The sequence below is a fragment of the Micropterus dolomieu genome, linkage group LG20, assembly GCF_021292245.1.
Source record: "Micropterus dolomieu isolate WLL.071019.BEF.003 ecotype Adirondacks linkage group LG20, ASM2129224v1, whole genome shotgun sequence".
NCBI classification, from domain to species: domain Eukaryota; kingdom Metazoa; phylum Chordata; class Actinopteri; order Centrarchiformes; family Centrarchidae; genus Micropterus; species Micropterus dolomieu.
In genome coordinates this window covers 5049841-5071949 of record NC_060169.1, presented here as the reverse complement: position 1 = coordinate 5071949, position 22109 = coordinate 5049841, and the positions used below count along the sequence as shown (strand labels likewise).

The following is a 22109-nucleotide window of genomic DNA, read 5'->3' as shown; positions in this document are numbered from 1 at the left end:
TTTTTTTTTTTTTTTTTACTTGAAGCCTCCTGGTTTAGAAAAATTTAGCATTTACCTGCTCTCTCCTTTAAAGCAACCGCTTGATGTACTGATCCAAAATACCAGGAAATTAGGTTAGACTAACTCTAGCAAGCCAAGTCAGTGGCTCATTCATTAAAATCAGTGAATTATTATGGAGTATAAACCTGGACTACCAAAAATAAAACAAATGGACCAGAGAGACTGGTCTTCCAGATCTCATTTGTAATGCCTATAAACCCTTCATTGTGAAAGCCCTTGTAAAATGAGGCCAAGTTTCAAAGAGGGAAACAGTTATTGGAGTTTGCTCTCCTGACACACTTTTACAAGTCAACACACTCAAGTCCTTGACAAGTTATTTCCTGCGACCGACACCTTTATCTAGACAAGCAGCATCTTGGTTGGTGGATAAGATAAGAGATGCGGTGGTCCAATAATCTTTGGTCAAGGCCCCAAAACCAGAAATCATTAATCATGTCAAAGCACACCTGTGAAAATGCTTTAATGTGAAGGCGGTCAAAACAAATCTAGCCCCAGTCATTGTAATTTAAGGAAGGTAGATTTATCTTAATTTTCGCCGCTTTCAGAGCATTAAGACCTCCTGTCCATCATATGTCAAGATCACTCATTATACCTATAAATCTTTGTATTTCTATGCTGTTTCAAGTGAAGTTTGTCTATATATTCCAAAGTCTGGGCTTTACAATCTGTACAACATAAAACACCCTATATCATACGACCCATATGGGAAGAATAGAACATAAAAAAACTCAGATGGCCATCAGTTTTGTCTTCTGAGAAATTATGTTGTTTCCATAATTCTGGTATGGTGAATGGCCAATCAGAGGCGAGAATACCCATTTAATACAATAATTAGAGGGGGTGGGGTGTGATGGTGCAGTGGAGAGGACACATGCCTCTGTGTGGAAGACAGGGTTAAAGTCCCACTGCGACATTAAACAACGTGTCCCTGAGTAAGAAACCTACTTGCACCACAGGCGTGTTTCATGTCCATCCAAACCTTTGAAGGGCTCCAACTGTGAGTCGTGTAACATTGTCAATGCAGAAACTTAACTGGTCTAAAACTTAGGACGCCTCAATCTCGCTTTGCAACTCCGTAGGTGACTCATGTAAACATGTACACAGTAGACAGTAAAAAGCAAGTATAGGAGAAATCCAACAGAACATAAATACAGTATGCAACCAATAATTATTAAGCAGGACTGTTTAACTGAGATGCTTGAAAATGCTAAGTGCCAATGTGCCCTCAGAGTGAACTTTGGAGCCAAACAGTAATCTGTATTCTGCTCACAGTAGCAGCAGAGGCTCTACAGTGCACCTCCACAGCGATGATTTAACAGATCGCAGCAGCTGCTCACTCTTTGTCCTGTTAGAGAATAGTGGGTACCAAAAGGTAATATTGCGGACCCCTTTTATTCATGCATCATCCCATTTCCACTGCTTTACATTTACATGTATAGCTCTGGAGGCACTGTATTTCACACTGCATTTCAATGGGCTATTTCCCATACTGCACTATAGGATTGTTATCACCCATCACCCAACAGTGAGATATGGTTTAGCCTTTATTGCATTTCCATGGAGCAGAGTGTTTCTCGGCTCTGGCATAGTGTTATCTCAGGCAGCTTACGGTGATCCTTCACTGGGACTTACTCCTCTCATCAATTCTGCCCGTCGCTCTGCTGAACCTCATGTGTTTGATTGGCTGGCAGTTGGGGCCGCCTCATTGGAAGAAAGCTCTGATTGGCTCAGCTGTGTTCTTCATTAGAGAAGACTTGGGCAGCAGGCTGACCCCTGGAAGGTTCCAGAGCATGCTGTGATAAATGAGCTTTTTTCTTCTCTGTCACACCACTCGTTCATATACACATGCTTCACACACACACACACACACACATACACACATATGCATGCACACACACATCCAAAGATGCACAGGAAGCACACACTCCTGTCCTCTCCTGTAAATACTGCATCACTCGAAAACATATGAAACTTAACTGCCTGCAGGCTTGGCTTCCAAATCTAAGTTAACCTTTAGTCAAAAGTGCTTACTGTAGTCTAAATTAAGATATGCGAACACCCAAACAGCCTCATTTGCATTCTGGATGAGGCAAAGTCTTCAATTTTTGGCAGGTGCTGTGGAGCCCAATCTGCCCTTGATAAAGCACTCTAAACAGACAGAAACTCAGTGGTTTCCCCATGAATCTCTGCAGCACATAGATCTATCCATGTATGCAACTGCAGTTAGAATGGAAAGAAATATACTTTTCTATTGTGGTTTACCACAGCACCTCATGCTGGGTGGAAAATAAGTTTAGCCTAGTTGGCAGAATTACAAAGTATCGCACCTTCACAGCTAGAAATGCCATTTTAAGCTGTGATGTGATGAAAATTACCCCCACAGAGACACTAATGTAATACAATAAAATGATATAATCTGGCATTGGAACATAGTGAAAAAGTACTAATAAAAAGGTGGGTTTCAATTACAGCACAATTTTTTATTTCAGAAGCTATTATACAGCGACTCTTAGCATGGTTTGATGGTTTTGGGGAGTTTTCATCTCCAAAAACAGTTTCCTGTATTATTATTATTTTTATATCCTGCTTGATAGAATAAAAAAAAAAAAGACAGGATTGCAAAACTTGATACAGCTTTTATCTTGAACATCCCTGCTTTATGGCCTATCACAACAACCTGCGTCAACTGGAAATACTAATAACAGAATCTCCCCGTGATCGGTAAAACCCTCCACTTCAAACTGAAAGATTTACAGAGGGAGAAAGAATAACTTATTTAAAAACAAATTTAGTTACATATATGTAACCATAAAACAAAATCTAATTTAAACTTCAGAAAATAATAGTCAAATATAAATAAAAAAAATATTCAGGTCCAACAATTATTTTTCAAATGAGCCAACACACACACACACACACAAACGATGCCGACATACCTGCAATAAGCCAATATAGGTCAATAATACAAGCTCAGCAATTATCAGTCTGGCTTTTAACTTAACTTATTTTAGATCGAGGCAATTCATTTACTGCTAGTAAGGGTGGGAGGGCTGATAAAGAAAGCACAGTGAAGGAAAAGTAGAAAATTTTAGTTCAGCTGGATGTTGTTTTGTCTGTTCAGTGGAATGCCAGAGGTTTGAACACACACAAAAAAAATAAATAAATAAAACACCAGCCATTTTTGTACACAATCCAAGTCTGTATGTTCCGCACTGCTGCTGTCGCACTACTCAACCACTTCAAATACACACACATTTCCAAACATGCTGCTATTATGTGTCAGAGCTGTGTGCGTTTTATGTGTGCGTCTTATCTCCTGCTCAACACCGCAACGAGGTACACAGCCCTCTACCTCTGAGTCACATACTATCATTCTGTTATCACTACAGCTACAGGGGGTCTCTTTCGCGAGCACCCTCACTTTCTCACTGCTTCAGCCAACTGGCACCCCCTCACGCTCTCCTGCAGCACCTCCTCCCCTCGCCACTCACTTTTGCCAGCTCTATAGTTCAGCCAGCCAGCGAGGGCTGATGTAAGAGCGTTAAGAGGCGCCTGCCAATAGCTGAAACAGCTGGAAGAAGAAGCTCAAGGGGAGAGAAAACACACACAGGGAATTAACCCCCTGACCCTGACAACTCAAACTGCATTAAACCTGCTGGAAATAGTGAAGAGTGGGCAGAAAAACAAAAACAAACATGCAGCTATTAACGCAATCATGATAACAGATAAATTCACATCCTCAGATTTGGGGGTAATCCTTTTTCCCCAGCGAAGGAGACGAGTCTCCCAACAGCCAATAAATTTACATGTTTTTACATGCCGTTATGTGCACTGGATGGATCTTGTTTGAGGAGGAGCTACTAATGTGTCTGCCTCCGCATGACAAAACAACGCAGTAGATAGCTGTGCAACAGAGCAGTGAAGCTTTACATGGAGAAGTAGTTAATACAAATTAGTTAGAATTAAGGTAAAGATGTGCTGTTTAGATCGATATCTGACAAAACGCTCTACCCCTCTGAAAGAAATCCTACTATTGTCAATACAAAGGTCATAGGTGCAGTTGATGGAATGTCGAGTTTGCTCTGCCCATTTTTACATCTACAGTATGTATATGCAGCTGCCCGATCATTGCAGATCTGTCCAACAGTTCTTTGTTTTGGAAAGGTCTGTGAAGCTAAAATTAGGCTTCGCAGACCTCCATATCTTACCTTCTGAGAGGAAGCATCCCACTTTAAGACTAATCGAAGTCTAAGCACATCTACAGCCACATTCAGACAGAACGGAAGAGAGACAGGTGTTGTGAGCGACCACAATGAAACATAAAACAGGAGAAGAGATTGTTTTACCAATGTCTCGTCACTCAGTGGCTGGCTGCTATGATTTGGCAGGTAATCCAGGATGCATCTTCAACAGATGAACTATTTTCAACTTTTGTCAGCTTGACATAAGCATTGGACATGCCTTGACATAAATACAAGGCCAAGTCACAATGCTGCCGCACTCCAACTCAACGTGTCAAGTCAAGGTCTTGGATCAAGATACATGGAGTTCAAAACGCTTTCTCTTGAGCAAAGCAGGGACTAAGGGCCCTGAGGTTGGCTCCCATTACAAAGACAGAGAGGCCAGGCTTGTGCACGCAGACCTGGAAAAGAAAATTATCAGCAGGCGGAGAGTCAGGAGAGCAGGCGGACAGACAGGGAGTCTATTCTCCTTTCTCTTCCTGGATAAATATTTGATCAGCGGAACTCTGATGGGTATTGATTAGAGCCCTTATCCGCTCTTCATTGATCCCTCCTGACTGTGATCACTGTTTAGATGAACAATGACACACACACACACACACACACACGTAACCTGTGAATGTCAAATCTGAATGAAAGGTTAAAGGCTAGTGTTGTTTCTAATGAGATAATTGTAACACTATAAAAGCATTAACAATACGGATTAAGGAAAAGATGCATTTCAGTCTGCCCGTGCGTGTGCGTGTGCCCTGTGGTGCATATAAACAGCCACTATCGGGTTACAGTGATTTCCCACTCTTAGGCTATCATACCCTCCCTCAGAGTCCTATTAACAGCTAAGATTACATTACTGCAATGTCCTTCAGACCCATGATGGGTGACCCCTGCTGTAGTGCTTATACTAGAACCTCTCCCTTCAAAAATTATGGGAACTACCACCACAACACAGATGTGTGCACAATATGTGCATGTGTGGTTTGAAATGGAAAAGAAAGAGTCTTGTTTGCCACTTTAAATTTGATCATTGCACCACAGTAACATTGTGACGTGAAACGAAAGACATAATACTGACCTGACACTGCTATAAAAATCAAATAAGCGACGGCCAGCACCAAACAGTGAACACTCATGGGAATAAGGCTGAGTTTAGACAAAAATAGCACCATGTTAAAAAAGCCAAGGGGCTGCATTGCTGTGGTTGTGTTGCTACAGGTACCAGTGTTAAGATGAAACACCAACCTTACACCAAGTCCACAGGAAGCTGTTGGCCAGTTCAGAGGTAAACTTACACCATTCACATAAAAAAAAAAAAAAAAAAAAAAGTCGGCCACAAAAGTTGAGCCAGGTTCATAAACAATGCCTTTTGCAATCAGGGCCAGAGAAACAAATGGAGGAGACAGCGTGTTTGGATGCAATGTGCAACAAAGGCCCCACCAGCTGAAATGAAAAGGTGTAGCGTGATTTTACCAGTTCACAAATGAGGAATGAAATAAACACAAGGCAGAAAAAATAAGTCCTACTGAATACAAATGCTGTGTATTAACATCTGAAATCCCAAAAAAGCCTCCAAAATCAAAGAAGCTCGAAACATTTTTCCCAGCCACCGACATTAAACAAGCTGCACTCTGACTAATAGTTTCACTGTATCCCATAACAAGTATTTCTGCTAGCATCCTTTTGAAAAGAAGGTACAAGTTTTTTCAGTGGGTTATTGTCTCGTTCAGAGTTATTCATTATCATTTGTCCTTGAATTTATGTGGTTGCTTTTCAGTCAGAATAATCTTTATTCTAAGGCAACTAATTGCACTCAAACTTTTATTTATTTATGATTCATTTAACAAAAAAAAAAAAAAAAAAAAAAAAAAAAGTAGTAAGAGATGAAAGGGGGGAACAGAGAAGCAAAGTGCTGATGGGAGTCAGTGATGTATCTTTTCCATGCAACACCTCAAATGTGAATCCAGCCACCATTAATCCACAACAAAACCCTATAAGACCTAATCATTTTCACCAATCCTGGTGTCATTTCTGATCTATCAGAAGCATGAGGCAATAACCTCTGGTCCTCTGATTAAATAGTGAGAACTTACAGTTCTTGCAGGTTATAGCAACAATTTAATTACCACAAAGCAGCCAGCCCAATCCATGCGTGAAACAATCCGAGGCAAACACATCATATTTGATTTCATTTGATTATACTGATTGGTTCTGACAGAGGGTAATATGTCCAAGTGGGGAAGGTAAAATTAAAGCTAATTGAATTCCCAGGATGCAGTTACAGCTTTCTGTCATCATGGGCAAAGCTGCCTTCAGAGGCTCCAGGCAATATTCACTCCTACCACCAAGCTATACAACAGCCTTCAGGCAACCATCAGTCAGAGTGAGAAGCAATCACGCCTACAGTTTGATTTCTTCAGACCAAATCTCATTAGAAAAGTTTACTTTGCAGAATTTTTGCAATTTATGTTTGTATACACACTGCCTAAATACAAGCAAATCCGGGTTTGTAGCATAGAAATAACATGCTGTTCCCCGCTCTCTGTACAAACACAAAAAGTGTCACATACAGTTGGCAAACATGTGGCTGTTTTCTTTCATGTGTATAACTTTGTGTCTGTTCCAGTTAAACAAATCAGTCAGGTTGTCTGCAGGGTTGCTCAGCTTGTTACAGGTTCGGAGCGTGAGCGCTGGCTCTGCTATGAGCTTTGACAACCTTCGGGTTATCCATGACCTTTTCTGTGTATATCCACAAATACCTTTATGTCTTTGCAAAACTAGGATTCTAATTTATCTTATGACAGGATGCTCAATATACAAAACACAGTAAACAAACATTGCTTAGGGCCACATCTCTATATTCTGCCTCTGATCAGGCCAACTCATTAACTGGCATAAGATGAATTGGTCATGGTACTGAATTGTATACTGCAAAAAAAGTTACATCAAGTTCCCGGCAAAGCAGGTGGCCCTTCATGGAAAATACAGCTTTTACAACCCATCGATATTATTTAATATATTTGGCACGTGCACAAAACTTCAATGGCCTCATCTGCAGATTATTTATTGGACAGCCTGCTCCGGTCATCCTGCCAGGTTAAGCATGACGGACTTTATTTTCCTCCTTTGCTGTTCATGTTCATACCAGTGAAGAACAAATAAAGAATACGAAAGCTGAATAAGGGACACATCCAGACTTCATTTTGCTCAACTAAGCTTTCCAAACAAGACAAACAGCTTTCTATCAGACGTCAGCGTCATCCCTGTATACACATTAATCAATGCATTTTCTTGCAATTGGTTGGAGTGGTGCTCTCATTCCTCTACAAAGAACCAGAAGTTTTCTTGGCAAAAGACACACACCTAAATTTATAGACACTTTTAATACCTTCCTGTGAGTTTTTTTTGTACCACCCCAATTTTAAGTGGATTATTCTCACCTGAAGAGTAGAAGTTTAATCACTCCAAAATCTACAGAACTCACTATAGTGCCTGGGTTGCGTAACGGCGTCTCCAGACCATGCGTTGTCATAATTAGCCTAAATTAGGCTTTCGCTGGTTGATGTTGTCTCTCCTCTCTATGTTGTCACCATCAAGCAACAAATGTGCTGGAATTCAAACCATCCTTAATGTTTTGAAAGAAAATCAAAAGGTCATTACTCTAAATTACTGATCAGTCTTTACGTAGTTACAATTAATTGAAAAAGAGTCATTGCCCTGCGACAAATACATTTCCTAACAATTACTGATAACTTGTCCTTGCATAATGTAAAGGTCGTTACGTATTCGTCCTTGATCTCCCTGTGCTCAATACATCCTGGAGATGGCTTGAGAAAAACCAGACGCGGGTGATAGTGTCCTTTTTGGGTCCTTGATTCCAGGCAGGAGGCCACAGTCTGGGCTCAGCAGCTGTGTATACACCGTACCTGGATCAATAACAGCAGAGAGCCTGTATTGATTATGTGTGTAAGTGATACTAGAATGGGGGTTGTTATGGGAGAGGATGAGGGAGGTGGGAGGTAGATGGCCTGGATTAAGGTAACAGGGGTACAGCCTTGCTGTGATCCTAGCGAGGGGTGTGTGTGTTGCCATTTGGCTTCCCTATTGTCTCACATCATTTAGAGGCCTTTCTGAGTAAACTGTGGGCACTGAGATGTCGTATTCTCCAATACAGGTTGACCTTTGAATTTCAGAGCTTCCTCACCCTGTGTCCTGGTCTGACCCTTTCTACCTCAAACAAGACCTGAGACTTATCAGCTACACATTCACTGAGAAAGTTTTGACTTCTGGACTATCTAGAGACTTTGTGAGCTATACATCATGTTGCAACACTGAAGCCTAAATAGTAAAATAAAGTGTCCTGGTCTCATTCATCAAGCTGTTGATCGATGATTGGATGATCCATGAACAGCCCAGATCATCTTACAAAATCCTAAACTGTGGGGGTGGATTCTCCCATGTGTTCCCCTCCTCTGAACTGGATCTCTCTAGCAATCAATTTCAATTTACTTTGCCATTTATATATGAATGGGATCAAAGGTATTCTATAAACATTTTGCTTTGACGCAATACATTTAAAGTCATTGCATTTTCATAAATCCATCTTGCAGGCAGTTTTGGACTAACATCAGTCAAACTACTGTATCACAACCAGCTCCCATCACTTTATCCAGGCAGGTTTGTAGCTTTTGAACTGTTGCAACCCTCTAAAAGGTTCCCTGCTATTCCTCTATTGAATTTTGCAAAAATACAAGCTGCATTTTAGCTTCCATTTGTTAATTATAAATTGAATGTGGGAATATTTTGCTAGTGTAGGTTCTGATATTTCACAAATGAAATTACTAGTGCAGTTTCAATGCAGGCGGCAAACCTGAAGAAAGAAATCCACTGACATCAAAATTCAAAACGTATATTTGCATGCTGTTTGGAAGGCAACGGGTAGTCCAAATACTGATTTGATTTATATTTTTCTTCTGTTCACTCAAGTCGCATTTTGTAATTGATAAATATAATAAATTAACATGTCTATTTTTGAAAGCATTCTTACTTTACAGCATTTTTCCTACACCGGCCTAAGACTTTTGCACAGTACTGCATATTTACAATATAACCAGCAATACGGGGGGATTCATTCACAAACAGCAGCACTCTACTGTGACTTTTCAAAAGATATTGGAGCACATGTTATAATTATAGGTATTGTAATCCAATTGAACACTTGCGTTTTGTAGATACAGCATAAATATTTGACAGCTCAAACTTTGAAACTGTAGAAATTTAAAACAAATTTGTTCATATTTCTTCTTGTACCACATACATATTTTCTTGTGAGTTTCCGCTTGGTCTCAAAATAGAAACCCTGACCTGCCTTCATCCCAGCTGCCTGTAATTTAGCCTACATTGATTGTTTGTCTTTGCTATAGACAGAGTCGCATGAAAAACATCTGTTCTAACGCCAAGCTTAGTGCTCTCCCAGGAATTGAATAGTTCAATTACAACAGAGCTCTATGTCTGCAGCACTGCCCTCCAAAATAGTGCTGACGAAGCATCCGGCAGCCATGAGAGGGACCCGACAGTCTCCTGGGACCAGGAACTTCAGATGCTGGATACATACGGTATATACATACACACATTGTGATACAAATATTAAACCTCTTTGGTATTCCCACTAATGAGCCATTACAATTACAACTGAAATCTAGACACTCAAAAATTCAGTTTGATATTCAATTACTCAAATATGGAACCTTTACGTAAAAAATTCAAATCATTGAAATTCTGTGCATGTTCTTGTCAAACTGACTACCTGTTCAGACATTCATCATGGGTCTATAATTAAAAGGGTCATTACTAGCTCACTTTTTCTAGCTATGTGATGTAAACATATGATTAAATAAAAGCAGTAAGTGCTCTTACAATGAATAGTTCATGCAGTTTCGGGCACATTTTTTATGTAAACATCCAACCATTTCATCTATTTAAACCACAAAGAGCATCCTGTTGCCACTAACTCAACAGAGCACACAGCGTAGCTTTGCCTTATGTATTTACAGTAATCACACTAGTGAATTACACTGAGCAAGACCTCAACTAACTGCAATTACATTTGTCATTTCTGAATATTGATAAAGCAGCTATTATCAATATACCTTAAAATAACAATGTATCAAATAACAATGAGAAAATGTGAAAGGGGTCTAAATGAGAGCTGGACTTAAATTCAACTGGTGGTCAGAAACACAACTCCAAATGACTGATAATGTTGCTATGTAACTGTTGGATGGGTAAAAAAGAAACCGGCTGCCCCCAACTGGCCAAAACAAAGTTATTTGAGGTTAATACATTGCAAGATAATATTTTTTTGTCTGCTCAAGAAATGAAAAATCAGTTTGTTGCCAAAGTGCAACTGCTGACTTGCCACTGTACTGTAGGTGACTGTTTCAAGTTGTGTTCTCAGTGTGAAAAGATTAAGCTGTTGTCTCCAATAATCAATCAAACTGTAATATGATGACTTCAAGTGAAATATTCTCAGTGCTACATATTTGATGATTGCTGCTCAACATGCAAAAGCAAGAAAAACACCTCTAAGCAGCAAGCACTTCTCCTGGAGTACAGAAACAAGAAGTCATAATTAGCTACCACAGCATGCAGAGGTGGGAAGTAGCTATTTATCCTACAGATTCAACATTACCCAGACTCTCTTGCAGCACATTGACTAGAGAGCACATTAAAATGCAGAGAAAAGCAACAGCGATGTCTAGAAAGGTGGAGAGAGGCTGGGGGGAAGGTATTGGAGACAGGAAATCATTGTCTGATTCATCACTTCATGTTCAGTGAATTACACGCTGAGAGAGACAGTAGTTGAAAATCTGGTCCATAAATAAAAGAGGATTATTTATTCAGAAAGATAAAAGAAGCGTTGAGGTCTAATCCCTCCATACGATAGCAAATAAATGATCTCACAAATTATCTCATGGAAGCTACATACCAACACAGGTACTACAATGGATGGGCTTGGATTTCATTGAGACGCATCCAATTACCACATGTAAGTACACATTGTTATCTCTATACCTGGGGTACATGAGTCGCGGGGGGTGTGCCTTTAGTCTCGATCCAGTGGTGCCATGTGCTTGCACTCTCTGAGGTGAAAAAAAAACAGCTAGAAGAAAAATATAATTTTCCTTCTGGAAAAACAGGCCTCGAGAGAATTTGAAACAAGGAGCCGTGTTTCCTTAGTACCACAGTGCCAATTGTGTTTCCCATAGCCCTGCAGGCAAACAGTGTCCAGAAATATTTCATTGAACAACACATGGCAGAAATCTCTATTTCTCATAACAAAGGGGGCTGATATAGAGAAAGCATGTCCATCTTCCTTCTCCTCCACTTTCCTTTGTCCACAGCCCCGTAATACAATCTTGACTACTTGAATTCCTCTCTAAACGTGACCAATTTACAATATGGGCTCAATGATGGAGGTAGGGCTGAGGTTAAAAGGCTGTGGAGTGTGTGTATACGGGCGATGAGATTGGCTGGAGGAACGTGAAGACCCTCCAGCTCCACACTCGGGGCTACAGAGGAAAAACAGCACCTTTTTTTACCCCTCATCCCTCCTTATCACTCGGAAAATTCGTGATGTGTAAAATTGAATTCCGACTGCATTTCCCAGGATGAAGATGAGCGGGCAGAGATTGGAGAGAACATCATATGGAGAAGCTGGGACAACCCCTCTTAAACACACCACTCAATCATTCTCTTTCTCACACACACACACACACACACACACACACACACAGTAACTGCAGACACAAGATAACAGGGTCTCTGTCTTTCTAGAACAAAGGCCGAAGTGGACTCCCATTAAGCCAAAGAAGATCCCACTTTTACTATCCTACATGCTGATCTTGTAGCGTTGTGCTGTTGCATGTGTTCACCCCACAAAAGCAACAAACGATACAAAGAGACCCTTTGCTGGTTTTAATCTAGAATCTAACCTTTCTGTTTATCCATCTATTCCAGTCACATACAACCTGAGCCTGAAGCTATCATAACAGGTGCTGCACATGGATTTTATATTTTTTATGGCTTGAAATGAAAAATAAATGCATATCTAATATTATGAAATTTATCCACAGGCAAGAACCCATCAAAATAGCTGCTCTAAGAAGGAAAATAATTAAACAGTGAAGTGGTACCAGAATTTATGTCTGATAGACAGCTTTAAAATGAGCTCTCCCCAGATATGACAAACGCTGGTTCTCAGCTTTAATTATAACTTCATTATTCACTGAAATGAAACCAAAGATAAAAGAGTCCTTAATTTAAGACTGCTACCAATTCACAGCCACCTGCTGAAATAATTAACGGTTTAAGAAATGGGTTGTTCTCCGTGTGTATGTGTTTGAATATGGATACAATGGCCACAGCACAGAGGAAATCCCATCACCACAGGAGCGAGCTGAAGCACCTGTTCACCAGCCGATCACCTCCCCTGAACCAGACTGAACCAGATCTTGCCCACTGACCCCCAGACGGGGATTACAATGTTGTGCGAGTCAGGACAGCCGGACCATCACAGACCCTGCTGGGTTACTGACGTCGTCATGTTTTCCGGCCATAGAGACTCGAGCTGTCAACCATAGCGCAAAAAAGTAACCCTTCTGAAAATGTGGATATGTTGTTGATTTGTACAGTTCAAATTCATAGTGCCTAATGACAGAACTTTATTTCCAACAGGGTAGAAAATGAATGGAGGCTTCGGGCAAAAAAATGCTTAAATAAAAAAACAAAAAGAAAAACTGTTCATGAAATTAAAATGAGGGAGAAAATATGCAGCTTTTATGTGTACACTTGAATTTTAATCAGTTATTTCATCTTTTATTAGATGAGATAACGCTTACTTTATCTTTTATTTAGTTAAATTGTCATATGTTGATGTCTCAGTGCAACTTCTGTGTTAAAAGTGTGTTCTCACTTAGGATAAATGGTGTGTGGGGTCTGAAGTAGAAAAATTAATGTCTCTGATTATTAAACTATTTACCTTTTTATTTTAATAACTATTTTTATCATTTGATATGAATCATCTTTGTAGTACAAATTTGGTGAGCCAACCGAAAATGAACACACATTCTTTATCCTGTAGCTGGTCTGAAAGACCAGAAATTACCCTAAAATACAGATTGAAGGAAAAGATTTCTTTCCAGGGTCATCAAGAATGTCCTTCCTGACACGAAGCTGAGCAGGCGGTTGGTATGTGATATGTGTGTTTCAGGGGCCCAACCAGCCAATCGTGTTGCCCCATAGCCAAAGTCCAGGCCATCCCACCAGCCCCTGCCACCTGTCCTTCACCCTCCCTCAGGGTGCGAGGAGAGGGTGAGGGCCAGATGGCTCTTGAGGGCCAAGCAGCATCCTGAGTGCAGCATCCTCCCCACCCCCAGCCTCAGAGTTGGTCGCACCTCCACCCTCTGAATCCCCCTCCCCATCCCCAATCCAAACCCCTGAGCCCCAGCGCTCGTCAGTGCTGCATGACTGGTCAAACACAGTCCTTCACCAAAATAAATCCCCTGTCTCTCCTCTGCAGCTGCCTGGTTTGCAATAAGAGCTTAGCCAGTGGATAAAAAAAGAGCCCTCAAAACAGCATTTATGCCATTAAGGTTTTCACTATCACAAAGTGCCAGAACCTGAATCCAACGCTGACTCTTTATTGGTTAACTGAAAATCTTTAAAAGAAAATGGTTTATGTCTGCTTCAGCTACAGAGTACTTGAGCTAAAGATAATGAGAGCATGCCACTATGGTCACTAGAGATGGTTTTCACTTATGAGTGATCCAATCAGGGGCTGGCTGCAAAGGAGTAACTGTTAAAGGGGGATAATGTCTACAATAGGTTCTAATAATCTCACAAGGCTGCTCATTTGTCATCACCCTACCCTATCTCTCTGATATTACATTCAATTAGTTTCAGATACCAGCCGTGCAGGGCGGCCGGCACGCACAATCAATCAAATCCTGTCAATGACAAATTGTCACCCCTTAAGTCGCTCTCCATATCTAGGCAACAGGCTAATGTAACAGTGGAGAGATGATTTGGCCCGGTGATCATCAAGTCTAATGGATGTCTCAACTTGAGGTCAAAATCCAGCGTCAGTTCTCGCTGAGAGCAAATAGATGAATCATTTATTATTCAAATCTGTTCAGGTGCCAGCAACAAAATGATCGTTGCAACTGTTGGAGGTGCACAGAGATATAGCCTTCACTGTTTCTTAGCTTGTTTAAGAAAATAATGTAAGAGGACATTGACTGCAGCAATCTGAGTGGTGGTTAGCACAGATGTTGCAGTCCTAGTGAGCAGGTTGGCTGCCAAGGGAGGGTACGGCCATAGTGACCTTGCCCATATGTCTGGCTAAAAGTCCACTGTTAAGACAGAAAGCAGTAAATGCAAGCTCTTCTTCTGTTGTTTTCACAAGCTTAATAATAATAGGATAAAACAGAAATGTATGTTAAAATTGACATATACTAGCAACACCTTTAACTCTTTCAGCATAAAGTGATTATCTGAGAAAGATTGTTCTGCTTGTCTTTCCATTCTGTCAACTGATCATGTGCCTTAGACAAATTTGTTTAGTTTAGTTCAAACAGTTTCTATCATAAGTCACCAGATTTTGTACTATAATACTGTAATATTGTCTTCAACTGATCTGCTCACAGAATGATAATAAAAATGCAATCAATTGTAAAACACTGAATATCATGAAATCTGCCTTTACCTAGCATTTTGTAGGCGTCATTTCCACAGCATTTCAGCCAAAGAAACAGAAAAAACCTATACTGCTATGTTTTAGTTTTATTTACGGGCACGGTGCTCCTGTCCCCTGCTCTTTGCATTACCAGTGTTGGTGTTTCACCAAGGCCAGGGCTCAGCGCCTCCTCCACACACACATACAGCGTCATATCAAAGAGAGTCAGCGCGCTAGCAAGAGCTCATCACGTCAACAAACTTTCAAAACTGAGACCACATCGGCAGATGCAAGACGCAAGCTTGTAGTAGACTTTGAGTCTGTGTGGGCAAAGTCAGATATTCCATTAGAAAAAATTCAGCATCTGATCAGGATGCCTCCTTGACACCTCTCTGTGGAGGTAGTCCAGGCTCGTCCAACAAGGACACCTCATGGCAGACCGAGAATCTTCTGCTCGAAGGATTACATATCCAATCTGCCTTGGGATCCCCCAAGAGGAGGATGGATGTGTTGCATGTTATTCTTAAGTTAGCTTACCGTCTTAAGACCATTATTTAAAGCTGTTTTTAAATCACCGTGTGGCTCGCTGTAATTGCTGAATGATCATTTTCTGTCTTTCTTTTTGTCTTTCTTTTTGTGCCATGCATGAGTCTACTGCTTCAATAAAATAAAAACTTTTGAAACAAACAAAACTCTAACTGCTGACAAGCCAGTGTCCCATCACCGGGTCTCATTGGACTGTTCCCAGGCTGGAACAAGTCACTAGAGCCTGGCAGCCATAAGAAAAAACTCTAAAGCTCACTAATAAGGCCTTTGCCGTTGAGTATGAACTGTATCCTGAGGTTCAGGATTAAGTCCATCTTCTGAAGGAAATAAACAAAGCTGTGCAGGGTTTCCCACTCATCTGTGTCTCTTAGCTAATTATGAGGCTGTTAGAGAATAACTGCAGCAGAGCAGTCAGCGACACACTCATCCACTGTAAACACCTCATTATCCTACAGAACCCCACCCAACCATATCAAACGCCTCTTAATGAGCAGTCAGAAATGAGCAGTGAAAATAAATACATCATTTCCAGTGGTTCTGATTGAGCAATTAGTGTCAAAATCTCTTTTGCCCTCAATGGGTTGAATCAATAATGGATCCCATTACAGAACGCTTTTTGTCACCTTGTGAAAGACCTCTGTCATCTCTATCAGATGCTAGTAGAAAGGGTTGAGATTTGCTGTCGAACCCAGTCTTTATTTTAAAAACATACGGATTTTGTACTGAAATATTACATGTTTGAGGACATTGCACTCTCTCATCAAGCCTGGTTTGTGTTCCGACTCTGGATATATCAGAATGAGCATTGCTTTCTCACCTAACATGTAGGTAAGCTTTAAAACATGACAAACGTTTCATGAAGAGAAACACAGGGTCACGTCAACACTGTTGTTCCCTTGCCCTGTGTCCAACATTAGTGCCGTAAATCTGTACTGTATCCACCACAATGCAGTGTTCGGTCACGAGATAAATCAAAGAGCCGTTTCATAACATAGAATTCAGTGTTCCATTAGCGCTCTCTCAAGAAACAGGCTGTATGGGAGGCAGGGATATGCAAACTGTCCAACATGCTGTTCAGACAAAGATCAGCTCACATATAATTTTCTTTGACTGTGCGCCAATAAATTAAGCATGCCTATCTAGCCCTGGAGTTCACAGGTATTTCAGTCTTTCAAACTGAATTTCACGGTGGCTCAAGCAAATCTGTGATACGGAGGAGCTGCAATACATTTCTGAATATGTACTTTATGGTGCTGTTTTTTGGTACTAAAAAAAGGCAACCTCTCTTCAGCTTTACAACATTATGTTCTTGTTATAAGTAAGTTATCTTATTCCCTGTCTACAGTGTTGGAAGGAGGTGACTCCTGTATCTTTGCGTTTCTGTAAGATGTCTTCCAATGTTACCGATTTAGCTGAGACCTGTTGGTATGCAATCTGCCCAAAGATCATCTGATTAGATTTTGCATGTGATCTAATTCCCAATACCAAATAGCTTGATTTTATACACCGTGTCGTGCATGCTTGTGCGGTAATGCTGCTTTTTCTTGGAAATGTGGAAGACGAAAACATTTTAAAGAGGGTATATTATAGAAAGCAAGAATTGTCTAGTTTAGTTCTCTCTTTTTAATAATTTGTTCATTGTTGGTGGACGTTTCTAAAAAGCTCTGAAAAGGTTATGTCCCATGTAATTCTCATTTGCTAATTAGAGCTTAAACAAACATACTGTACATCATCTCTAATCCTTTCTTGTCTGCAGTTGGACAATTCATAACACTAATGATCCCATCTCATGGAATCCTAGTTCAATGAACACAAACTGACTACAAATAAACAGGTTTCGGGTCATAGTAAAGTCTGCAGCTTTGCTCTGTCAAACACTGGGCCTTCATTCACCAAAATATATAATACATCCCTCCTTTAATGCTCTCTGCTTTTCCATGTAGGTCCATGATTGCTACTCAATGAACATTAATATAAAGAGCTGGGGACATGTGACAGAGTAAATCTACAAAAGGGAACAAAATCCAATTACCTCCAACCGGGGCCAGTATCACATATAGGATCTTGAACTCACGCAGCCTAGGTAATTGTCGGGGGACATTGAATCTTGCTGCATGGAAGCCTAAAGTAATTCTCCAACAATGGGAGCCCGTGTGTCCACGTTGCTACCTCAGTGTTTTCAATTTATTTAAGTCGGCTGATGTCCATTAAGAGGGAAGGTGAGTATTGGCTCTGTCTAGCACAGCCTCTCTTCCCCGGAGAGCGCCGAGCGTCTGGCCTCGTCTGGTATCCGATTGATGATGCCGCCAGGTCAGCAGCTGCAACTGAGGCTTCTAATGAAATCTAGACATTTCGCTGCTGGTATCTTATCAAGCATGAAAAGGGCAAAAACTCACTTTATGAATGGTACCAAGGTTGGTTACTGTCAGACAAAAAAAATTTGGGGGTGGAATTACAGAAATTTTAAGCTTAACGCTGAATCCAAACACTTAACAGAAATACTGAAGTCCTTTTTCTGCTCAGTGTGTCACTTAGCATCCAGAGAGACGCTCTGTAGTCTGGAAAATTGGAAAACAGCAGCTGGGACTTTGGTTGCATCAATTAATATTCATGTTCTACATAATCCCAAGTGACTAACTTAACACACCTGATCAAATCAATAATTTAGAGGGGGAGGACCAGGGAGGACAGAAAAAGAAGAAAAAGGAATAAACCTTATTAAATCTGAGCCCTGGCGAACCTTGGAGTTGAGGGAGTAAAGTCCAATGAATCTCCACACCATTTGAAATAGAACCAGACTTTCAGCAGTGACCAAACTCCAACATGCATGCTGTGACCTTGTACGCCTCAAAAGCTGTCCATTCTTCAGCTGCCCTGAGCAGTGGACGCCACGTTTTGGAAACCCAGTTAAGGTCACCCACCCAGAGGAGTTAGGCCTCCCTCCCGTTTTGCTATCTTAGCTGTAAACTCAGTGTAAACAGAGTACTGAATGTGTCATGAAAGCTGTAGGGTCAGCTGAATCAGTGTTCACGGCAGGCAAGCCAAAGAAATTCAATCCGCCTACACATTACAATGAAGACTAATGTGCAGGGTTGTCGCCTGGTGCCTCCGTACCAGTCTGTCACACGGTGTAAAGTGGAAATCTTGTATCTCGCAAATCTCAGCTCATCCAGAACCACTATGAGGAGAGATGCCAGGTTTTCAGACGTGCATCTGACAAAATGTTGAAAGCGTTCATAGACCCAAGGAGCTGTCAACTTCTTTTATCTTAAAACCATGTACTCCTTCATTTGAAGTAAAACTAGTGCTGTGAGGTTTGCATACAACAATAGCATTACATCAATATCATGTAGAAAATGCAGAGCGAAGCTGAAACAGGGAAAATGAGTCACAATGTCAAGTACTCCATCAATCTTAACGCAGACAGCTGAAGTAATTCTACACAACCACAAAACATCAAGGAAAACTTCACAGACGACTTGACGCTTTCACTGACTCTTCGGCTTTGAATCAATCCAGTTTTGCTTCCTTTGACACCTAAGTTGGTTTTCCAGATGATGAAGGTCAGACTAGGTCACAATGCGATGTACAATGACATGTGCAAATATTTAAAGCTCCTCCATGACAAAGTAAAAGCATTTTTGTTTATGCAATGAGACAAACTTTTTTGGATCTTCCCTTGTTAGCAATTTAGGATCCAAATGTAAAATTTCAAAGGAGGTCACATTTCATTTGGAGGTCACAGGATGTTCTAAAACATTTTTAAAAATGCTTAACTGCAGAGTCTTCACAGAAACTGATTTATATGAACCAGAAAAGAGCCAAATCTGTATGTAGCCTACTTTTTAGCCAGTAGCAACAGTTTTACTTTGCTTGTTAAACCTCCCACGCATCAACCATATGCAGACTCAACTGTCAACATTCAATGTCTACATTCAAAGACCGCTTGTCCACTCTGCACTCACTCAGTCGTCCTCTTAAGCCGTCACACAACACTGAGCATACAGGAGGATCTGGTAGATGAAGAGGATCATTCATTTACTCACCCTTTTCTGGTCCTCCAAGCAGTGCAGCACAGGTTTCCTCCTCGGCTGCTGTTGTGGACTAGTCTCCGCTCCTGCCTCCATCTTCCCATAAGTGAGTGTGTACTCGAGCTCTCCCACAGCTAAATATCCAGGCTTTACAACAGGCCTCTTAGGGAATGAAGGGAAATACCCACTCAAAGTTTTTATGTCCCCTTCCCACTTGGTTCCCAGATGTGGTGCATGAATGTCTATGCAAAAATAGGAAAAACTCTTTGTCCATCAACTTTGCTTCATGAAAAAGATAACACCCAATTTCTGAGAGGATCCAACCTCAGCCACACACCTTGTCGCAGTCATATCGTTTCTTGCTGGTTTCTCTTTGCCGCTCTTGGTCCTGAGGGGTTGGTCTGAAGTGAGCATCAAGGCAGAGAACGGGAACCTGAGATAACCAGGATGGTTCTCTCTCCCAAAACCATCACTGCTACCATGGAGATTTGATCTTAAAAGGAGGATGCGATCATAATGATCCTCTCCACTGCCCGAGATTCAATCTGTCTGCCGGCTGAACTAAAAAGGCAGGTAGGTTCAGTTTCTATACAGCAAAATGAGCATCCACCAATATATATATAAAAAAAAAAAAAGAAGCAAAAAACAAATGTCCAGCAAAAGCAGCTGAGTAAAAGCTGGGGTCACTCACAGCTCAAAGGTCAAGTGTGGTATCCTTACAGTGAACAAGTGCTTGTGATGAGAAAGAAAACAGAGTTAAATTGAAGCATTTAAACAAAGGGTGTGGTGTTAGAAATAACTTAAGACACATATTCATATACACTAGATAAACTACATCTGATGAGAGACATATCTGAATTACAATTACTTGCAAAGCATTCCAGTACTTTAAGCTGCCATTTGTATCTATTGCATCTAGGAAATAGTTTATACGTGGAAGTAAATGTGGGGAACCAGAGTTTAGGCAATGTCTCAACAAACCGCCAGCTAATTGCTGCAGGTGTGGGCTTTTCTCTCATTCACACCATGAAAAACACTTTTTGTGTTTGAACTTTTTGTTGGTCACAAACTTACTATGGTGCTATGCAGTCCTTACAAGTTGCAGTAAAGTATTCAGCCTGTACTTGACAACTAACAAACATTAACTCAAGTGTTGGCATCTGGAACAAACTGCTTGCCGAAGGTTTGAGCTACTGCAGCATCCCTACAGCAGAATCTGCGAGACGTCATAGGCTGCCTGACAGACTCGCTGCTGCACTGAGCTTTCAGGAAACTGTTCGTAATTGCCTCAATTAAACAACATTAGATAAACTACAAGAAAAAATAACCACGACAGACAAGAATTTGTGCTAAGAAATGATGCTCACCCGCAGTTCTTTGATTTTCCTTCCCGGGTGGAGATGGTCCTTGCTTGCCTCGTGCGTATCGCTGTCCGTTCCTGTGGCTGCGAGCGGAGCAGCCAGCTGCTGCATTCAAGCGCTGTCGTATATATCGACTGCACGGGATTCTTTGCAGCGAACTCTCTTAAATCTCTTTTTTATATATAAATGTCCATTTAAGTGTATCTTGTCGTTTTATCTTGATGTTTTTAGGCTTTGTTCTTTTTTTGTTTTGTGTTTTTTGCCTGTTTCCTTTACCAGGCTGATTACCAGGCTGATTTAGTGCTTTGCATTTAGTAAAGCACTTTGTGACCTTTTTTTTTGCAACATGCTGCATTGACAAAGTATGTTGTTGTTGTTCTTATTATTTTAGGAGCGAGGACGAAAAAACTGGATCTGTCATTTCTCCAGCAGAACTATCAAGCAAATCTCAATTATATACAATGCTCTAGTTTGCTACGCATACACATTCTCATATCTCATGCGAAACTTATTTTTATTAACTAACATACACAGGCTAACTTATGAAATTGAATTACATAAAGTAATTCAAATTCAGTAAAGTAATGATCTGAAGTTAGAAATCCCACACCAGAATCATTAATAGGCCTATATAAAGATTATTGGCCCACGGCAGATGTGTTTATCATTTTTATTGCGCTCTGACTGTTTTTTTGTGAACATGCAGACAGACGGGGTCCACTTACCCAGTCGCATTGGGTGGCCTAATTTACGAGGCACAATGGAAGGCAGCATGAGGGTCCCACTCGCTCTCTCTCTCTCACATTTGTAACATTACGTCACTGTGTGTGCTTCAAGCTCCGCTCCCAACATCCTTTAAGGCGCTCGTCGGTTTCCATGGTGACTCCCGGTAAGGTGGGCTCTATCGCCACCTATCGCCGAAACAGAGACACGACAATCACAAAATGAGGAGCCAATCCCAGCTGACATCGGGCGAAAGGCAGGGTACACCCTGGACAGGTCGCCAGTCCATCGCAGGGCCACACATAGACAAACAACCACTCAGACACACACCTAAGGACAATTTAGTCACCAATTAACCTAATCCGCATGTTTTTGGACGGTGTGAGGAAGCCTGGAGAGAACCCACGCAGACACGGGG

The 22109-nt window shown here is 41.0% G+C and overlaps 1 long non-coding RNA gene across 3 annotated transcripts in view; it reads right to left on the bottom strand.

The window, feature by feature from the left end:
- Positions 1-21061, bottom strand: part of LOC123958528 — a 102608-nt gene extending 81547 nt beyond the window's left edge. For all 3 annotated transcript variants that reach the window (XR_006822095.1, XR_006822093.1, XR_006822094.1), the window contains exons 1-3: positions 20975-21061; positions 20299-20339; positions 19623-20168 (exon numbers count right to left, since the gene is read on the bottom strand). This is a non-coding gene — a long non-coding RNA (uncharacterized LOC123958528). The remainder of the gene's footprint in view (positions 1-19622; positions 20169-20298; positions 20340-20974) is intronic.
- Between the last annotated feature and the right edge of the window lie 1048 nt (positions 21062-22109).